Source organism: Heterodontus francisci, chromosome 8 (assembly GCF_036365525.1).
Source record: "Heterodontus francisci isolate sHetFra1 chromosome 8, sHetFra1.hap1, whole genome shotgun sequence".
NCBI lineage: Eukaryota > Metazoa > Chordata > Chondrichthyes > Heterodontiformes > Heterodontidae > Heterodontus > Heterodontus francisci.
The window spans coordinates 31,061,238-31,080,522 of record NC_090378.1 but is presented as its reverse complement, the minus strand read 5'-3'; the positions used below and the strand labels follow the sequence as shown (position 1 = coordinate 31,080,522).

Sequence of the window (19,285 nt, the reverse complement as noted above, 5' to 3'; positions counted from 1 at the left end):
GATCATAACCACTCGCTGCGTGAAAAGGTTTTTCCTCATATCGCCATTGCTTCTTTTGCCAATCACCTTAAATCTGTGCCCTCTTGTTCTTGATCCCACCAATGGGAACAGTTTTTCCCTATCTACTCTGTCCAGACCCCTCATGATTTTGAATACCTCTATCAAATCTCTGCTCAGCCTTCTCTTCTCCAAGGAAAGCAGTTCCAACTTCTCCAATCTATCTTCATAACTGAAGTTCCTAATCCATGGAATCATTCTTGTGAATCTACACCCTCTCTAAAGTGTGGCGCCCAGAACTGGACGCAATGCTCCAGCTGAGGCCGAACTAGTGTCTTACACAAGTTCAACATAACCTCCTTGCTCTTGTACTCTATGCCCCTATTAATAAAGCCCAGAATACTGTATGCTTTATTAACCTTTCGCTCAACCTGTCCTACCACCTTCAATGACTTACTGCACATATACACCCAGGTCCCTTGGCTCCTGTGCCCCATTAAAATTGTACCCTTTATTTTATATATATTTTATATAGCAGCCAAGTAAGTTTATGAAGTGGTAAAAGGATAAGTGAATGCCACCTTAACAAATGTTCTGATTGTTTCCATTTTTTTGTGAAATCTTGATAATTTGTGTTTTAAAACAAAAATGGATACCAAGATGCTGGAACTTTGGGTGTTTTGTTTAAGGAAGGTCACCAGAAGATTTGGACTGAATTTGAACTGTCAACAATTACTGGAAGACATCTATTTTCAAATAACCCAGCAGGGGTTATTTTTGACTTGGAGAGATGTTTACAAAGAAGTGACAGACCAAGATTTATAGCGGTAGGAGACTTGACTTGTGAACTGATTTTGTTTAATTTTGAACTATTACAACATCAGTTGGTGTTTCTGTCTGCACAGAAGAAAAACTGCTCATTTCTCTCTTGAAAAGAAACCCTGCATTTTTTTTTATATTTTGATTCCTTCTATTTCTTTGTAATAGCTGTAAATAATAATCCCTTTTATTTTTTCCCAGTTAATCGGTTGTGTATGCATGTGTGTATGTGTATGAGGGCTAGGATAAATAAGGGGCTTTAATATTTGAATTTGTGTGTATGTTTTACTTCATTATTGGTTAAGACTTGGTTTATAATAAACTGATAATTTTTGTTTATTAAAGAAACCTGGTTGGTGTGTTTTATTCTGGGGGAAAAGTATATTGTTTGTTTCGGTAAGTGGGAAAATTTAAATATATGTTCTGGCCTTTGGAGAAGTGGGACTAGAATAAACAGTGCGTTCCTCCTGCCTCAGTCGTTACACAAAATATGTATTTTTATAGTAACTGTTAATCTTAGCTCCCTTGCCTGGTTGCTTAAAATGGCAAATCGTTCATAACTGTTGTACTAAACTAGAACATGAGTAATATGTTTACAGAGATCTTCTCCTTGTCTCATCATCTAAAAAAGCTATCTGACCTGACTCAATGATTTAAGGCAGACTTTCTAATTTGAACAAAACAGCTTGACAAATACTTTCAAAAGGGTGATCAGGACCAACCTGATTTAAATAGCTCTTATTTTTTAAACTGCCAATCAAACATATATTTGAACAAATCCCACTCTTTTAATTGAGTAGCTTGGGTCCCTACTCAGACATTAGCCACTAAAACCTAATAATTGTGCTCAATTAAGCTGCATTATGGTCTCTGAGGGAAGCTGGCTTTTAACTCCTTATGTAACTTGACATTAAATACCTTGCTAAAATAAAAGGAAAATACTGCAGATGCTGCAAATCTGAAATAAAATCGGAAATTGCTGGAAATATTCAGCGGGTCTGGCAGCATCTGTAGAAAAAGAAACAGAGTTAGCATTTCAGGTTGCTGACCTTTCATCAGAACTGGCAAAGGTTACAAAATGTAATAGGTTTTGAGGAAATGAAAGGGGAGAGGAGGAGAGAAGAACAAAAGGGAAGGTTTGTGATAGGGCGGAGGGCAGGAGAGATTAAATGACTAAGATGTCATGAAATAAGGCAAAGGGAATGCTAATAGTTGCAGTAAAAGACAAAGCATTTGTCCAGAGAGAGTGTTAATGGCAGAATAATGATCAGCTCTAGCCAAAAGCAAAAACATGTAAAACAAGTTTAAGACCAGGACATGGTCTGAAATTGTTTAACTCAATGTTGAGTCCAGAGTGCCCAATCAGAAGATGAGGTGTTGTTCCTTGAGCTTGCATTGAGCTTTGCTGGAATACTGCAGCAGGCCAAGGACAGAAATGTGGGTGTGAGAGCAGGGTGGTGAATTAAAAGGGCAACAACCGAAAGCTCAGGGTCATGCTTGCGGACTGAGTGGAGGTGTTCCACAAAGTGCTCACCCAGTCTGCGTTTGGTCTCCCCAACATAGAGGAGATCAACTGTGAGCAGTGAATATAGTATACAAAATTGAAAGAAGTACAAGTAAATCGCTGCTTCATCTGGAAGGAGTGTTTGGGGCCTTGGATGGTGAAGAGAAAGGAGGCAAAAGGGCAGGTATTACACCTCCTGCGATTGCATGGGCAGGTGCTGTGGGAAGGGGATGAGGTGTTGGAGAATGATGGGCCAGGCTTTCGCAGAGGGAATGGTCTCTTCGGAATGCTGATTGGGGAGGGAGGGGAGGGGAAGATGTGTTTGGTGGTGGCATCATGCTGGAGGTGGTGGAAATGGCGGAAGATTGTCCTTTGGATGTGGAGGCTGGTGGGATACTTTGCATTTGTATAGCACCTTTCACATCATAAAGCCAATTATTTACTTTTGAAGTGTAGGCGCTGTTAGGTTTTAGATAAACATGACAGCCTATTAGCTCATAGCAAGGTTCCACAAACAACGAGGTAATGCCTATTCAATCTTCTTTTGGTGGTATTGATTGAGGGATAAATGTTGGCCAGGACACTGGAAAATTCCCCCTACTATTATTTAAATAGTTTTATCAATCTTTACGTCAACCTAATGGCAGACTATGCTTAACAACTCATGTGAAAGACAGCACCTCAAATTGGCCAACTCTCCTTCAATACTGCACTAAGATGTCAGCCAAGATTATTTGCTCAAGTCCTGTAATGGGGATTGAACCCATAACACTCTAACTCAGGGGTAAAAGTGCTACCACATACCCAAAAAGAAGCTAATATTATGTTTAATCATTCGCCAAAAATGCTTCCTTTTTGTCACACCAGGTATCATCCTTGAATTAATTATCCTTTGCTATTTGGCAATTCCTGAAAATGTTTAATTGTAAGTAATTTGGGGGAGAAAATAATCCTTTTGATTATATTGTATGATATGCTTTTTCCAAAATGATATTAAAATTATTATAATTGACTGGTGTACAACTTCTTGCAAACTGACAGGTATTGCCCACATAACTGAGAAAATGAAGGACTGCAGCATTAAAAAGGACTAGATCAATCCAAAAAAGATAAAGTGCTGCACATAACAAGAGAAAGGAAAACATATTGCAAGAAGCAGCTAACTTTTGTTCTATTGATTATGAAATGGTAACCAACTATCTGTGTTGAAGAAAAAGTAGAGGGATGTTGAAAACCAATCGTTTTTATTAATAAGTGTTCCAGTAGCAGCAGTCAAAAGCAAAATTAAACATTGTTCACATCACTCATATTAAATTGCATACAACCTGATTTTGTTGTCATCGAATGACTTTTTTCTTAATTTTTTAAGCTTTTGCCCATATCTTTTCAACCTTGATGGTACCTTTCACTTTGTGCCTTGGCTCTTATCTAGTTCTCTCTGTGATAAAAAAAAAATCATCTTTCATAATCAGTAGAGTGGAACTATAACTTATGAAACATGATGGCCATGAAAATCTGAAGGCCCCACCCTACTGTCCTGGCATAATCACCAGTGTCATCCAGTGTCAATGGGGGGTCAAGAGGCAGTAACCTAATAAACATGAAGCTGGTGGTCACCCACCAGCTGCTCACATTCAATACTAACTTGCTCCATGCTGTTGGAAGATCTGATGCTTGTCCACTACTGGGGTGAGATGGCCCAGAACCCTCCTCCCTCACACAAGCCACCAGAGTGAAACACAGCCAATAAAATATTATTTTGTTAAACTTAGTTTTACTTCAGAGGTCCAAGTCTGGAAATCACCAGTGGGGTCAACTTTTTAAAAAATCAAGAGATTTGTAGGCTGGTGCGCCTCCTTCGATGTAGCTTGCTGGCCTCCAATTATACAGTGGGTCCCTCCTGAGCCGAGGATGCAGGAGCTCCCAATATTGGCAGCCCCAGCCCTAACTCCACCCCCATAAATGCTCCTAAATGTCATTGGTCTTGTAAGCAGTAGATAGAATTTCTGCCATCTATAAGGCTGTAAGAATTTAGGCTGAAAAATTCGACACTAGAGCATCACTGGGCCCAGTGCTACGGAAGCCAGAGGCCCTCTGACTGGGGTGCACAACGATTCTAGTTGCTTCTAGTGTGGCTCACGTAGTTCCCCATGCTGGAAAGGGCTCTCAAATGGGCATGCCATGCTTGCACCAGAAACTTCCCAACTGACCGGATTATGACATCAAACATCTGTTCCAGCTGATTTGCACAAATTCCAAACTTGGATTGTGCAGGTCCACTGAATGCATTCGCTTGTCACTCACCAAAGAGCATGCACTCAGCACATTAACATTATTTAAAGGGCCAGCCATCCAACTTGCAGGTAAGATGATTTAGACCAGCTTCTTCTATAATAAAGTCTCTGGAAGCACCGTGGAGTGTTGTTGGAGGTGTTGTGGCGAGTTTCTGGATTTACCAGGAAGTGTTGCTACAACCTCTCAGTGAGGGAAAAGGATTTGATGTTCTGTTCACACAAAGGCTCAAAGAGTATGGGATCTGCAGTCGTAGTGCCTCTGGGTCAGTGCCTCACAAGACAGCGAGATGGTGCAGAGGCTGTGGAGAAGGCAAGCTCTGCATGATGCTCTCTGCCAAGTTAAAGCCGGACTCCTCCATTCTCCTTGATAGTGACGGGAGGCTGTTTGGCACGCCAGCCAATGTACCCAGCACCTCGGTGTGCCTCCTCATCATCAGATCCCAACTTTATACTAGCCCTTAAGGTACATGCAGTGCAATTATCTGAGCCAGTGGCTTCAAGTGTCAGATCAAATGATGGGGCCTCTATCAGTGATGTGCTGTTGCTCTCTCTCCTCCTGCTGGGGCTGCTGTGGCAAATGTTCTCAATGACGTCAAATGTCAGCTTCATGATGCGAAGAACTAGCTCCTCCGTAGGACGAGGGGATGCAGGAGTCCTTGATCTTTGCCAGTTCTGCTCTGCTGTCGGCGGTCATGGGCCATCTTGTCCTGCAAAAGAGAGGGAAGAATGTAATTGATTGTATTGCACTGTGTTTGGGTGATGTGCCTGCAACAGCTGAATATGGGGTATGAGGAAGGAGCTGGATGTGAGGCTGGCAGCACTGGTAGGTGTGTGAGAGGGAGGTGTAGTATATGGATGTTAGGCCTGAGTCTTGACTGCTAGGGACTACTGCAGGGTGAGTGATGGAGTGAGGTGCATTGAGAAGCTTGAGAGGTTAACGGTACAGTGGGTAGGAGATGTTCTTTGATGATGCATTCACTGAGCTTGACCACCTGAGTGAGATCATTTAACTTCTTGCAGCACTACTGCCAGGTCCCCAGGGACAGACTCTGGGGATTAACCTCCTTGGGCACCTGCTCCCATTCCTTTCTGAGGGTTTGCCTTGGGGACCTCCTGAAACATGACCTCTCTCCTCCTGTCCACCTCCATCACTAAGGCCTCCAGCACCGCATCCATGAACCTAGGAACCGTTTCTCTCTGCTGGTGCTCCATTTGTGCAGCTTCTAGTTGCAGCCAGTCTAGGTACAGGCAATCAGCAGCAGCTTCCTTCCACAGAGTGCCGCTACCTTTAAGAGGAGCCGAATGCCTTTTAGAGGAGCAGGCTGGCTGTACCAAGCAAGATCATGGCACGCTGCTCAGCCCCCTGCTAAGCGTTCAACCAGCCAGCAGTGTGGGGCCCCCTCAACCCAATGCTACAATCATGTAAGCAAGGAGACAGCAGCAAGTTTGCAGGCTGCCTGCCTCAGTGGGGATGGGCAAGGGCAAATCATGACTCCCACACCTGAAAATGGGCCTTACTGAGTTTTTAGCCTTTGAACATTTGGATTCGTACCAGGAAGTTTTGGGCCAGCCATAGACAAAGAGGACATTATTTTAAAATAAATGTAACAATTTCATTGACAGTTTACCAGACAAATCAATCTTACAACCTTATCTAAGGAGTGGAGCTCAAGACCTCAAGACCTGCAGGTTTCCTTCAAATGTCAAAGTAAAATACTGCGGATGCTGGAAATCTGAAATGAAAACAGAAAGTGCTGGAAAAACTCAGCAGGTCTGGCAGCATCTGTGGAGAGAGAAGCAGAGTTAACGTTTCAGGTCAGTGACCTTTCATTAGAACTGGAGAAGGGTCACTGACCTGAAACGTTAACTCTGCTTCTCTCTCCACAGATGCTGTCAGACCTGCTGAGTTTTTCCAGCACTTTCTGTTTTTATTCCTTCAAATGTCATCCTGACTGAGACATATAATCAACACCTCTGGGTCAAAGCATGGAATTCCTACCCGACACCATCACAGGAGTACCATCAGCTCAAGGGATTCAGCAATTCAAGGAGAAAGCCAACCACCACCTTCTCAAGGCAATAAATGTGAACTGGTCAGCATGGACCATAGAATCTTACAGCACGGAAGGAGATCATTAAGCCCATTGTTCCTGTGCTGGCTCTTTGAAACAGTTGCTGAAATGGTTCCATTCCCCTACTCTTTCTCCATAGTCCTTCAATTTTTTTCCTTTTCCAGTATTTATCCAATTCCCTTTTGAAAGTTACTATTGAATCTTCTTCCATCACTCCTTCAGGCAGTTTTCAGATTTTGGATTATAACAGCTTATTGAAGAAAGAAAGTTCTCCTCATCTCCCCTCTGGTGGCTTTGCCAATTAGCTTAAATCTGTGTCTATTGGTGATCGACCCTCCTGCCACTGGAAATAGTTTCTCAAGATCTACTCTCTATCAAAATCACCCATAATTTTGAACACCTCTTTTAAATCTCCCCTTTAACATTCTCTGCTCGAAGGAGAACAATCCCACCTTCTCTAGCGTGTCCACACAAGAACAACTTTACATTACTTCCAAGTTATAGCACAGTAACAAGCCATTAGGACAAACTAGTCCATGCCCATGTTAGCTTCCTCCCACCGCTCTTCATCTAACCCTATCAGCATGTCCTTCTAATTTATCTCTGGAACATGTTTAGGAGCAGGGGAAAATCTTAGTCCCCACTCAAATTACATTACTAATATACAATTCAGGACTACACTAGCTCTGACACACTCAGCTAATGAAAACCCTTGAGGTTGATTGGATGATTTCCCATACATTTCAGAACTGGTCCCAAGGGCATTGCAGACTTGGAATTGTCTACTGCCTGACATATTTTCTGGGCTAAAATAAAAGCAAAATACTGCAGATGGTGGAGATCTGAAATAGAAACAGAAAGTGCTGGAAATAATCAGCAGGTCACGCAGCATCCATGGAGAGAGAAGCAGAGTTAACGTTTCAGGTCTGATGAAAGGTCACAGACCTCAAATGTTGACTCTGCATCTCTCTCCACGGATGCTGCCTGACCTGCTGAGTATTTCCAGCAATTTTTGTTTTTATATCTTCTGGGCTGTTGACTTATGGAATCATAGAGTCATTTACAACACAGAAGGAGGCCATTCAGCCCATCATGTCCATGCCGGCTCTCCAGTCAGTCCCCATCCCTCACTCAATCCCTGTAGCCCTGCAAGTCTATTTCCCTGAAGTGGCCATCCAACTTCCTCTTGAAATCATCGATTTTCTCCGCCTCCACCACACACTGTGTAAAAAAGTTCTTCCTCATCTTCCTCCTGCATCTCCTGCCCAAAACCTTCAATCTGTGTCCCCTAGTCCTTGTACCATTAGTTAATGGGAACAGTTCTCCTTGTCTAACTTATCTAAGGTGGTCATGATCTTGTACACTCGTATTAAATCTCTCCTCAATCTCCTTTGCTCTAAGGAGAACAACCCTAGGTTTTCCAACCTAAGTTTGTAACTAAAATCCTCCATCCAAGTCACTTATATATAGCAAAAAAAGCAGTGGTCCAAGCACTGATCCTTGGTTAACACCACTGTCTCCCATCCTCCAGTCTGAAAAAACAACCATTTGCTATGACTCTCTGTTTTCTGTCCTGAAGCCAATTTTTTATCCAGTTGGACACTGACCCTTCTATTCCATGAGCCACAGTTTTGTTAATCAGCCTTCTATGTGGCTTTCCTAAAATCCATATAAACAATATCACCATCTTCCCTTCACCAACCTTCTCTGTTACTTCATCAAAAAATTCAATTCGATTAATCAAGCATGATCTGCCTTTTACAAATCCTTGCTGGCTATTCTTAATTAACTCAAACCTCTCCAAGTTTCTGTTGTGTTTTTCCCCGATTCTTTCTTTCTTTCTTTGGCCCCCTTGTCTCGATAGACAATGGGTCAGCACCTGGAGGTGGTCAGTGGTTTGTGGAGCAGCGCCTGGAGTGGCTATAAAGGCCAATACTAGAGTGACAGACTCTTCCACAAGTGCTACAGAAAAAATTGGTTGTCGGGGCTGTTACACAGTTGGCTCTCCCCTTGCGCTTCTGTCTTTTTTCCTGCCAACTGCTAAGTCTCTTCGATTCTCCACACTTTAGCCCCGCCTTTATGGCTGCCCGCCAGCTCTGGCGATCGCTGGCAACTGACTCCCACGACTTGTGATCAATGTCACAGGACTTCATGTCGCGTTTGCAGACATCTTTAAAACGGAGAGATGGATGGCCGGTGGGTCTGATACCAGTGGCGAGCTCGCTGTACAATGTGTCCTTGGGGATCCTGCCATCTTCCATGCGGCTCACATAGCCAAGCCATCTCAAGCGCCGTTGACTCAGTAGTGTGTATAAGCTGGGGATGTTGGCCGCCTCAAGGACTTCTGTGTTGGAGATACGGTCCTGCCACCTGATGCCAAGGATTCTCCGGAGGCAGCGAAGATGGAATGAATTGAGACGTCGATCTTGACTGACATACGTTGTCCAGGCCTCGCTGCCGTAGAGCAAGGTACTGAGGACATAGGTTTGATACACTCGGACTTTTGTGTTCCGTGTCAGTGTGCCATTTTCCCACACTCTCTTGGCCAGTCTGGACATAGCAGTGGAAGCCTTTTCCATGCACTTGTTGATTTCTACATCGAGAGACAGGTTACTGGTTATAGTTGAGCCTAGGTAGGTGAACTCTTGAACCACTTCCAGAGCGTGGTCGCCAATATTGATGGATGGAGCATTTCTGACATCCTGTCCTATGATGTTCGTTTTCTTGAGGGTGATGGTTAGGCCAAATTAGTTGCAGGCAGCCGCAAACCTGTCGATGAGACTCTGCAGACACTCTTCAGTGTGAGATGTTAAAGCAGCATCGTCATCAAAGAGGAGTTCCCTGATGAGGACTTTCCGTACTTTGGTCTTCGCTCTTAGGCGGGCAAGGTTGAACAACCTGCCACCTGATCTTGTGTGGAGGAAAATTCCTTCTTCTGAAGATTTGAATGCAGGTGAGATTATTGTTTCTAAAACCTTACCCACCACTGTTGTTAAACTAACTGACCTGTAGTTGCTAAGACTGTCCTTATACCCTTTCTTGAATAAGGGTGTCACATTTGCCACTCTCCAATCCTCTGGCACTTCCACCGCATCCAGGGAAGATTGGAAGATTATAGCAAGCCCTTCCACTATCTCCATCCCCAATTCCTTTAGCAACCTGAGATGCAAGCCATCCGGACCAGGTGACTTATCTACCATAACTATGGCCAGCCTTTTAGTATCTCCCTCTCTCCGCTTCTACTGATATTTTGTCAGATTCCATTTCCTTAGTGAACACCGATACAAAATACTCATTAAGTATATTAGCCTTGTCCTGCACCTCTAAGCATATATTACCATCTTTGTCCCTAATAAGCCCCGCTCCACCTCTTGCTATTCACTTACTATTTACATGCTGGTGGAAGATCTTTGGGTTTCCTTTTATGTTGACTGCCATTCTATTCTCATATTCTGTCTTTGCCAGTCTCATTTTCCTCTTCACCTCCCCTCTCAACTTATTGTATATGGCCTGATACTCACTTGAAGAGCTCGCCTGACATGCATCATACACCCACTTTTTTTGTTTGATCATAATCTCTATCTCCCTTGTCATCCAAGGAGCCCTGTCATTGGTTCCCCCACCTTTTGCCCTTGTTGGAATGTTCCTCGCCTGTACCTGAAGCATCTCTTCCTTAAAGATAGCCCATTGTTTCGATAAAGCTCTTCCTGGTAGCCGCTGGTTCCATTCTACCCTGGCCAGATCCCTTCTCATCACAGTGAAATTGGCCCTCTTTCAATCTAATAGACATTCTAATCCAATAGACATTCTATCCTATTTTGGTCCTTACTTTTCTGCATTACTAGTTTAAACCTTATGATACGATGATCACTCTTACACAAGTGCTTCCCCACAGACACTTGGTCCACTTGGCCCACCTCATTTCCCAGCACCAGATCCAGCAATGCTTCCGTTCAAGTTGGGCTGAGAACAGACTAATCAAGAAAGTTCTCCTGAACACATTTGAGAAATCCCTCCCCCTCCTTGCTCTTTACTCTAAAATTATCCCAATCAATATTTGGGTAATAAAAGTCCCCAATATCACTCTATAGTTCTTGCACATCTCTGTGAAATCCTGCAGATTTGCTCCTCTATCTCTCTCACTATTTGGAGGCCTATAGATATCCCTAGTAACATGATCATACCCTTTCTGCTCCTCAACTCTAACCAAAAGGATTCTGTCCTTGCCCTTTCAAGGACATCCTCGCTTTCCAAAACTGCAATGTCTTCCCAAATTAGTACTGCCACTCCATCTCTCTTTTATCCTTCTCTATCTTTTCTGAACACTTTATATCCTTGTATATTAAGTGCTCGGTCCTCGCCATTTTTAAGCTACATTCCCGTTATTGCCACTACATCATATTGCTATACTGCGAGTTGTGCTTGTAGTTCACCAGTCTGATTCACTATTCTTTGTGCGTTTACACACATGCATTGTAATCCTGTCTTTGCATTCCTCATGGTCCTTCTCATTTCCTCTCTCCCTGCATAATCTTAAGGTGACCACATCTATAACTGTGCTAGCCACGAAGCTCTGAGCCTCATGGATGCGCCACAGTGATGCCAGCTGTTGCTCACGTTCTGAAACCCAGAGCTCGAGCTGCTGCAACTGACAACACTTCCTGCACATATATTTATCCAGGACACAGGAAACGCCCTGGATTTCCCACATAGCACAGGATGTGCACTGCAGACGTTGGAGCAGCCCTGCCATTCCTCTATCTATTAGATAATAAACCTTGGTACTAATAAAGCTAAAATAAAAGCAAAATGCTGCGGATGCTCGAAATCTGAAATAAAAACAGAAAGTCATCAGAACCAAGGTCACTGACCTGAAATGTTAACTCTGCTTCTCTTTCTACAGATGCTGGCCCGACCTGCTGAGTATTTCCTGTACCTTCTGTTTTTATAACTAATAAAGCTTCTCCTGGTAAACTTTGCCAATTATTTTTCAGAGTCTTCAGTTTCTTTTTTCTCACCCTTATTAGGTCAAAAGGGACATCGATTTGTTTTAGAGGTAGATAAATCATCTCTGAAGAAATGAAAATTGGATTGTAAAAATTATTGTCTATCTTTTTAGGACCACTACATTAATTGCTATTTAAAGACTGCAGATACAAGAAGACACTAATTTTGCAGCTTGCATTGTATTAACTTAAATGACACAGAGATAATGTAAGGATATATATCCATATTCCATACCAATTTTCTTGAAGCAAGGGCTCCTATCCTTCCTAGTAGCTGCCTTCCTTTCAGCAGCTGTCAGATTGTTTTTGGAGGGAGCACAATTTCACCCTTGGGATGTTCTTGATTGCTGCTGATACTGCGTCTCCTCAATTCAACCTCCCTTTACAAGTCAATGAAATGGATTTGACAGTCTTCCAAATAGCGCTGATTGCTTAGAATATCTTGTTGACCTTTTTGTCATTTATGCCCAGGCTTTTTAAAGAGATATTGACTTTTTTAAAAAGCCCCAATTGTTTAAAAAAATTGTGACTGAACCTTTAATTTGGTTTTCCAGAAGTATGACTTCTTCATCAACTTAATTGGGCTTGCAATTTTTTCTTACCTCAAGTAGAAACACAGTAAACCAGACTCATTAACAAAGGTCATTTGGTTCATTTCCAGTTGTTGAAGTTTTGAACCAGAATAATTGTATCTGTCTTGAGGCTGAATTACTTAACTAACCACTGGCACTGAAAATGTGCCTATGTGGATAATATACATGGAAACAACACCTTCCGTTTTTACATAGCTTAAAAGAGCGCTTTGGTGGTTGTCAAGTGCTTCAAGGTGTCCTGAAGAAATGATAAGGTGCTATATAATTACATCCTTTATTCTTTCATTCTTTATCTTCAAACTAGCATTGACACATTGGGGAGAACTGAAAAATGATTCCTGGACAGATTGTCAGAATTATACATCTTACATTGCAGAAAGGAAGATTGAGGAAGAGACATGATATGGGTCTTTAAAATGCTGAAAGGCATGAATAATGTAAACAGAAGCTGATTGTTTAATGTAAACTGCAGGACTAAGGGACAAAATTGGTAGGCTTCAAGGATAAGAATGAAGGATTTCCCACAGTAGATATTGGAATAAAGTCCATTCAAAATCATTTAATGCTTTGGTATTTACTTTATTTAATGACACCTAGAAAAACATTTGATTGATTTGATTGAAGGCTCGAAGAATTGGTAGAAGCATAAAGCAGGCACTGTGACTCCAGTCCAATTCTGAAATGTCATCAATGGAATGTGACAGATTAAAATTAATTCTGTCAGATTGATTGTCTGAAGCTTTTCACTCAGGCGGTATAAGGCCAAGAAGCATTATCTCTCTGGTCATGGCCAATTCTGGAGTTCCATCATAGTGGTGGCAGGACTCTGCTCCTTGTGTTCAACGCATGACACAACGCATTGACCTGACCTTGCCCGAGTTTGTGAAGTCGCATTTAGATTAATGGAATACTTCCCCTATAAACATTGACCCAGGCACAAAGTGGATGAAGGGACATGTAGTATAAGGGTTTGAAAGGGTTATGTTTGAGACAGTGTGAGGAATACCTCCCACCATGATGATGTAAGAGATCACATGTGAGAGAGACTGGAGGGAGAAGTAGCATGGCTTCAGAGGAGTCATACAGACTTATATAAAGATATATATAGTAAAAATGTAATAAATGAGGTATTGTTAAGATTACTGAAGACTCAGTAATCTCTCCTAGCTAGACTAACCAAATATACAAATGGTGTCAGACTAACCAACATACAATATGGTGAGCAGCGGTGGTTCTTACCATACAACACCCAGAAGAATTTGAAAAATACTTTAAAGAAAGCTGACCTGGAAAAAAAGTCTCCAGAACTGTAGAACTCAAGAAGAGGCCGTGAAAAAACTCCAGAGCTTCTCCGTAGACAAAAGAGGCATGGAGAGTCAGGGATTCGGCTTGTAGAGACATTCAGGCTGCACCACAAAGGCGTGGTGGCATTTGTGTAGACTTAATAAGGCCGTGACAAGAGAAGCTCATCCAAGTCGTCAGTAGACGAAAGCTTGTCAAAGTTATTCAAAAGTACCATGTTCACAAAGCTTGTATCGAATAGTAACTTTTGCCAAATTCTGTTGGGTACGAAGTCAAGGTTATTAACAATCTTCATTACTCCATTCGGAAAATTTTGTTTTAATTGTTTACCATTCAGAACAACATCAGCACCAGGAATATTCCAAAGAACTATGTCGAACATTCTACAGAGCCTTAAAAGAGTAATATGCCATATGGACGACATCTTAGTCCACAGGGAGTCCATCCAAGAACATGACCTGAGGGTTAGGGCAGTTTTGAATCATTTACAAGAAGAAGATCTGACACTTAATGAAAAGTGTGAATTCTTGAAAGCGTCTATTTGTTTCTTAGAACACATTGTCAGTAGCAACAGCATAATGGCAGACCGGCAAAAGATGAGAGTCATTAGTGAATTTCGAATTCCTATTTCTGTCCTAGATCTTCAACGATTCCTTGGAATGGTTAATCACTTGGCAAAATTTTAACCCAATCTAGTGCAAGTTACTGAACCATTAAGACAGCTATTAAGGAAAGCTCAGGCATGGTGTTAGGATACACATCAGGAGCAAGCATTTCAAAGGATCAAGGAGATGCTGATTTTGCCAGATACCTTAGCGCATTATCACCCCTCACTACTGACTGCAATTGCAGTAGATGCCTCATCTACAGGGTTAGGTACAATCCTTTTTCAAGAACAGCCAGATGGATGTCAAAGACCAGTTCATTATGCATCATGAGCATTGTCTGAGACTGAGATGAGATACGCCATCATAGAGAAAGAAGCTCTCACAGTCACATGAGCTTGTGAGAAGCTCTCAGATTATATTATTGGCTTAAAGGTTGTCATAGAGACAGACCACAAACCCTTAGTTTCCTTACTTGATGAAAAGGAACGCGCTCGGATGCCTCGGAGAATCTAGAGATTCCAGTTGAGGCTAGTGAGATTCACGTACAAAACAATGTACGAACAGGGCAAGCAACAAACAACAGCAGATGTATTATCCAGAGCTACTGTTGACTATCCTACACAATAGGATGTTAACTTTATTAATGAGATTGATTCATATTCTCAGTTCACTGCATCACAATGGCCAGCAAATTCAAAAAAGCCCCACGAAATTTAACATGCTCAGAAGCAAGATGAGGAATGCATCTGTATCCACCAATATTGCACGCAAGTTTTACGGCAGCAGCGTCCTAGTGGTAAGAGGATGAAAATCTTCTCCGAACACAGAAGGCACTTTACAATTGTGGATGATTTGCTGGTATACGATGAGAGGCTGGTGATTCCAGATTCACTCAGGGTAGACACCTTGGAGAAAATACACCAGGTCTACAATGGGTATAACGAAATGCAGAGCATGGACTCAGTTGTCCATGTGGTGGCCGGGAATGTCGAGAGATATAGAAGACATTATTTCTAATTGCTTGGTATGCGCAGAGCACAGACAAGATCAGAGGGAACCCCTGATCTCGACCTAATTTCCAATCAGACTGTAGGAATGTTTGGGATGGATCTATTCATGTTTAATGGAAAATCCTACCTGATTATCATTGACTATTTTTCAAGGTAGATTGAAATCAAATGTTTGTACACTGAGATATTCATTGGAACTTTATCGGAGATCTTTGCAACACATGGTATACCTGACCAGATAGTTTCCAATAATGGACCACAATTTGCAAACAACCACTTTACGCACTTTGCCGAAAACTATGAATTTGTACATCTTACAAGTTCCCCTAGATATCCTCAATCAAATGGTGAAGCTGAAAGAGGAGTCAGAACTATCAAAGCAATGTTAAAGAAAAATGAAGATTTTCAAACAGCACTCCTAAACTACAGATCTACTCCACTGCTATGTGGATTAGCACCACCAGAACTGTTGATGGGAAGGTATCTTCGAACACAAATTCCCATCCTACCCAAAATATAATTTCCAGGGCTAGAAGTCCAAGATTATCAGCGAGTTCAAGACAGAGAAAAGTCTTACCAAAAGCAACAAGCTTACAATTGTAGTGGGAAATATCATACCAGGATCCTACCTACGTTGATGGAAGGAGAAAAGATATGGGTACGAGACCAAGGCAGAGGAGTAATCGTCCAGAGAGATGAGAATCAACAGCGATCTTGTTTAGTACATACTTCAGAAGGTACTATAAGAAGAAACAGAAGAAATCTTATTTCTATTCATCACAGATGTCAATCAGTCATACATTTGGATGAACCAAAGAAAGAACAAAGAACAAAGAAAATTACAGCACAGGAACAGGCCCTTCGGCCCTCCAAGCCTACGCCGATCCAAATCCTCTATCTAAACCTGTTGCCTATTTTCTAAGGGTCTGTATCTCTTTACTTCCTGCCCATTCATGTATCTGTCTAGATACATCTTAAAAGACGCTATCGTGCCCGCGTCTACCACCTCCGCTGGCAATGCGTTCCATGCACCCACCACCCTCTGCGTAAAGAACTTTCCACGCATATCCCCCCTAAACTTTTCCCCTTTCACTTTGTACTCGTGTCCCCTTGTAATTGAATCCCCCACTCTGGGAAAAAGCTTCTTGCTATCCACCCTGTCTATACCTCTCATGATTTTGTACACCTCAATCAGGTCCCCCCTCAGCCTCCGTCTTTCTAATGAAAATAATCCTAATCTACTCAACCTCTCTTCATAGCTAGCGCCCTCCATACCAGATGTTGAACTGGAAATTCAGAAAGCACCAGATACTACAAACCTCAACGAAGGCTGTCCAAGTCAAAAAACAAGATCTCAGAGAAAGACTACCAATTTTATTTATAGATACAGCACTGAAACAGGCCCTTCAGCCCACCAAGTCTGTGCCAACCAACAACCACCCATTTATACTAACCCTACATTAATCCCATATTCCCTGCCACCTACATACACTAGGGGCAATTTATAACAGCCAATTTACCTATCACCTGCAAGTCTTTGGCTGTGGGAGGAAACCAGAACACCCGGCGAAAACCCACATGGTCACAGGGAGAACTTGCAAACTCCGCACAGGCAGTACCCAGAATCGAATCTGGGTCTCTGGAGTTGTGAGGCTGCGGTGCTAACCACTCTGCCGCCCCAAATCTTCTGCATCTGGCAACAACATGATCAGGGAAAGTTGTGAAGCCTCCTGACAGATTGACTCTGTGATGTCAGAGACTTGGGGGGAGATGAGGTAGTATGTAAAAATAAAAAAAATGCATAAATATATATATATGGATAAAGACTTGGGGGGAGATATGGCATAAGGATTTGAAAGGGTTAATGTTTGGACAGTGTGAGGAATACCTCCTACCATGATGATGTAAGAGATCACATGTGAGAGAGACTAGAGGGAGAAGCAGCATGGCTTCAGAGGAGTCACACAGACTTATGTAAAGCTATATATAGTTAAAAGGTAATTAATAAGTTAATGTGAAAATTGCTGAAGACTCAGCATCTCCCCTAGCTAGACTAACCAAACATACAAATAGTGGCAGACTAACCAAACATACAACAGGACACAGGTACCCAGCTCTTCGGACAGAAACATGTAGGTAAAGCATCTGTAGGAAATATGCCAATAGGACAAAGTAATGTATGGATTGGCCTGGAACTTGACAGGTACTAGGTGATCAGGTCTACTTTCTGACATCGCACATGAGTCAGGCCCCCATTGTTCAGACCACCCCGCCCCCAGTTAAGCATGGGAACACATACTAAAAACCACCTCCGAGCATCCCACAAAGAGCTGTAACTCTGTGCTGCTGCTAAACAAGATCCCTCATATCTCCCTGATTACTTAACCCCAGTCATCAGATTATAGAAACTTCAAACAATGCTTAGTTCCCAACAGGTACACAACCATACTGATAAGCCTGTGTCAATGTAGCTTCCTGAATGCACCATGTGACAAAACTTCACAAAATATATCCATGTATTCTCCTTTGCTAATAAAATTTATTAAAAGGAGAACTGCTGGGAAGATGTTACTGTTTGCAGATTAATATTTTGTCAACCTTACCAAAGGCTGTAGTTGGGGAAGGGAGTATCAAGCCAAAAGCAAGAGAAGGTAATCTCAATGTCAAGGCATGAAAGTGAATCAGTCGGCAAGTGGAACAATGGTGCAGTTCATGGCCTGACTTGGTGTTGGGCTAGGTTGGTGTGCTGCTGCATGAGGTAGATACAAGGCAGATTTTCACTCTTTGACACTCCAAAACTCTCTCAACAGACTGTTGTGCAGCATGCCTGGCAGGAAGTAACAGCCAGGCCCAATACTATATATAGTATCTGCAGAACTTGGAAACAGATGCAGCAGACAGCATACTTTAAGCTATCAGGAAGGTGGCCCAAAACTACATACCACTCAACTTGTTCCACATTTACCATTTATATATACCAAGTCCTCATATGATTTTACAACTCTGTTATTAGATTTTATGCACTATCATAATACAGCAAGGCACACATTCGAGACACAACTTATAATCGAAAGCTTTGCCATGATCAAAGGTTGCAGGGTGTTTTATTGGCACATGGGGTCTGATTTTAAATCTGTGCAAGTGGATGGATTCTGAGTGAATTAAAATCTCACCAGTCCTCTCTTACTGACGCCCTGAAAGGACTTCAACTTAGACACATGGAATCCATCAGTGACCCCTTCTACTTGAGGTGTGAGCAAAAAGTAAGAGAGCAGTAATCTTACCTTGACAACTCTAGTGAGGTCATTGAAGTTTTTTCAGAATTGCAGCCATGTCCTGGTGCTAAAGCCCTTGCATTTACATACTCCATGACTTCCTCCTACTATTGACAGAGATGATACCTGGAGGACTTCCTGACCACTGCAGGGGAAGAGGATTTCCCTCTTCCTCTCCATTGTCTGGAGCCTCCAACATGCTATTAGGGAACCTGGATGCTCTGTCTGGACCTCTTGAAAGCCATCTTCTCGAACCTGTGCAGCCTGCGGCCAGAGTACACCTCCTCTTTAAGAGATGCTGGCTGCCTTTGAGTTGCATCAGACATGTTCGATACCCTGCCACCACACCAACACCCCCCCCACACACCCCCACCCCACCCCAACCCACCCAACCCCGAGATGTATGCAGCCAATGAGTAACGTAGGTAGTGCTGGCTGCACACCTAAGTGATTATAATCAGAGGCAGCATGAATATTACGTACTTCCTGAGTCAAAGTTAACAGTCGCATGCAGTGTATGCCCTGCCCCAACACACTCATTTCCATGCACTATCTAATTTCTGGGAGACAATGAGTGACTTATTCAACCCTTATAGTCTATGCATTATGACCTGATAAAAGGAACCTTTGATAAAATAGTTACTTATTTACTGCAAAAGTGCTTTGGCATCCTACTACTATTTAACTGATCAGGGCAGTGTGTGCTGCAGGAATAATTAGTTACTGATTAGAGACAGATTATCTTAATTAACTGGTGACTGTGAGTCTGCAACTGTATTAGGAAATGACACATGCAATGTAAATA

The 19,285-nt window shown here is 42.4% G+C and overlaps 1 long non-coding RNA gene across 1 annotated transcript; it reads right to left on the bottom strand.

The window, feature by feature from the left end:
* Positions 1–3,622: 3,622 nt before the first annotated feature.
* LOC137372499 (uncharacterized) lies at positions 3,623–18,793 on the bottom strand. The gene is made up of 4 exons (XR_010975438.1): positions 18,490–18,793; positions 15,835–15,945; positions 11,558–11,757; positions 3,623–5,321 (listed from the first exon to the last, which is right to left on the bottom strand). It is a non-coding gene; the product is annotated as an uncharacterized lncRNA (long non-coding RNA).
* Between the last annotated feature and the right edge of the window lie 492 nt (positions 18,794–19,285).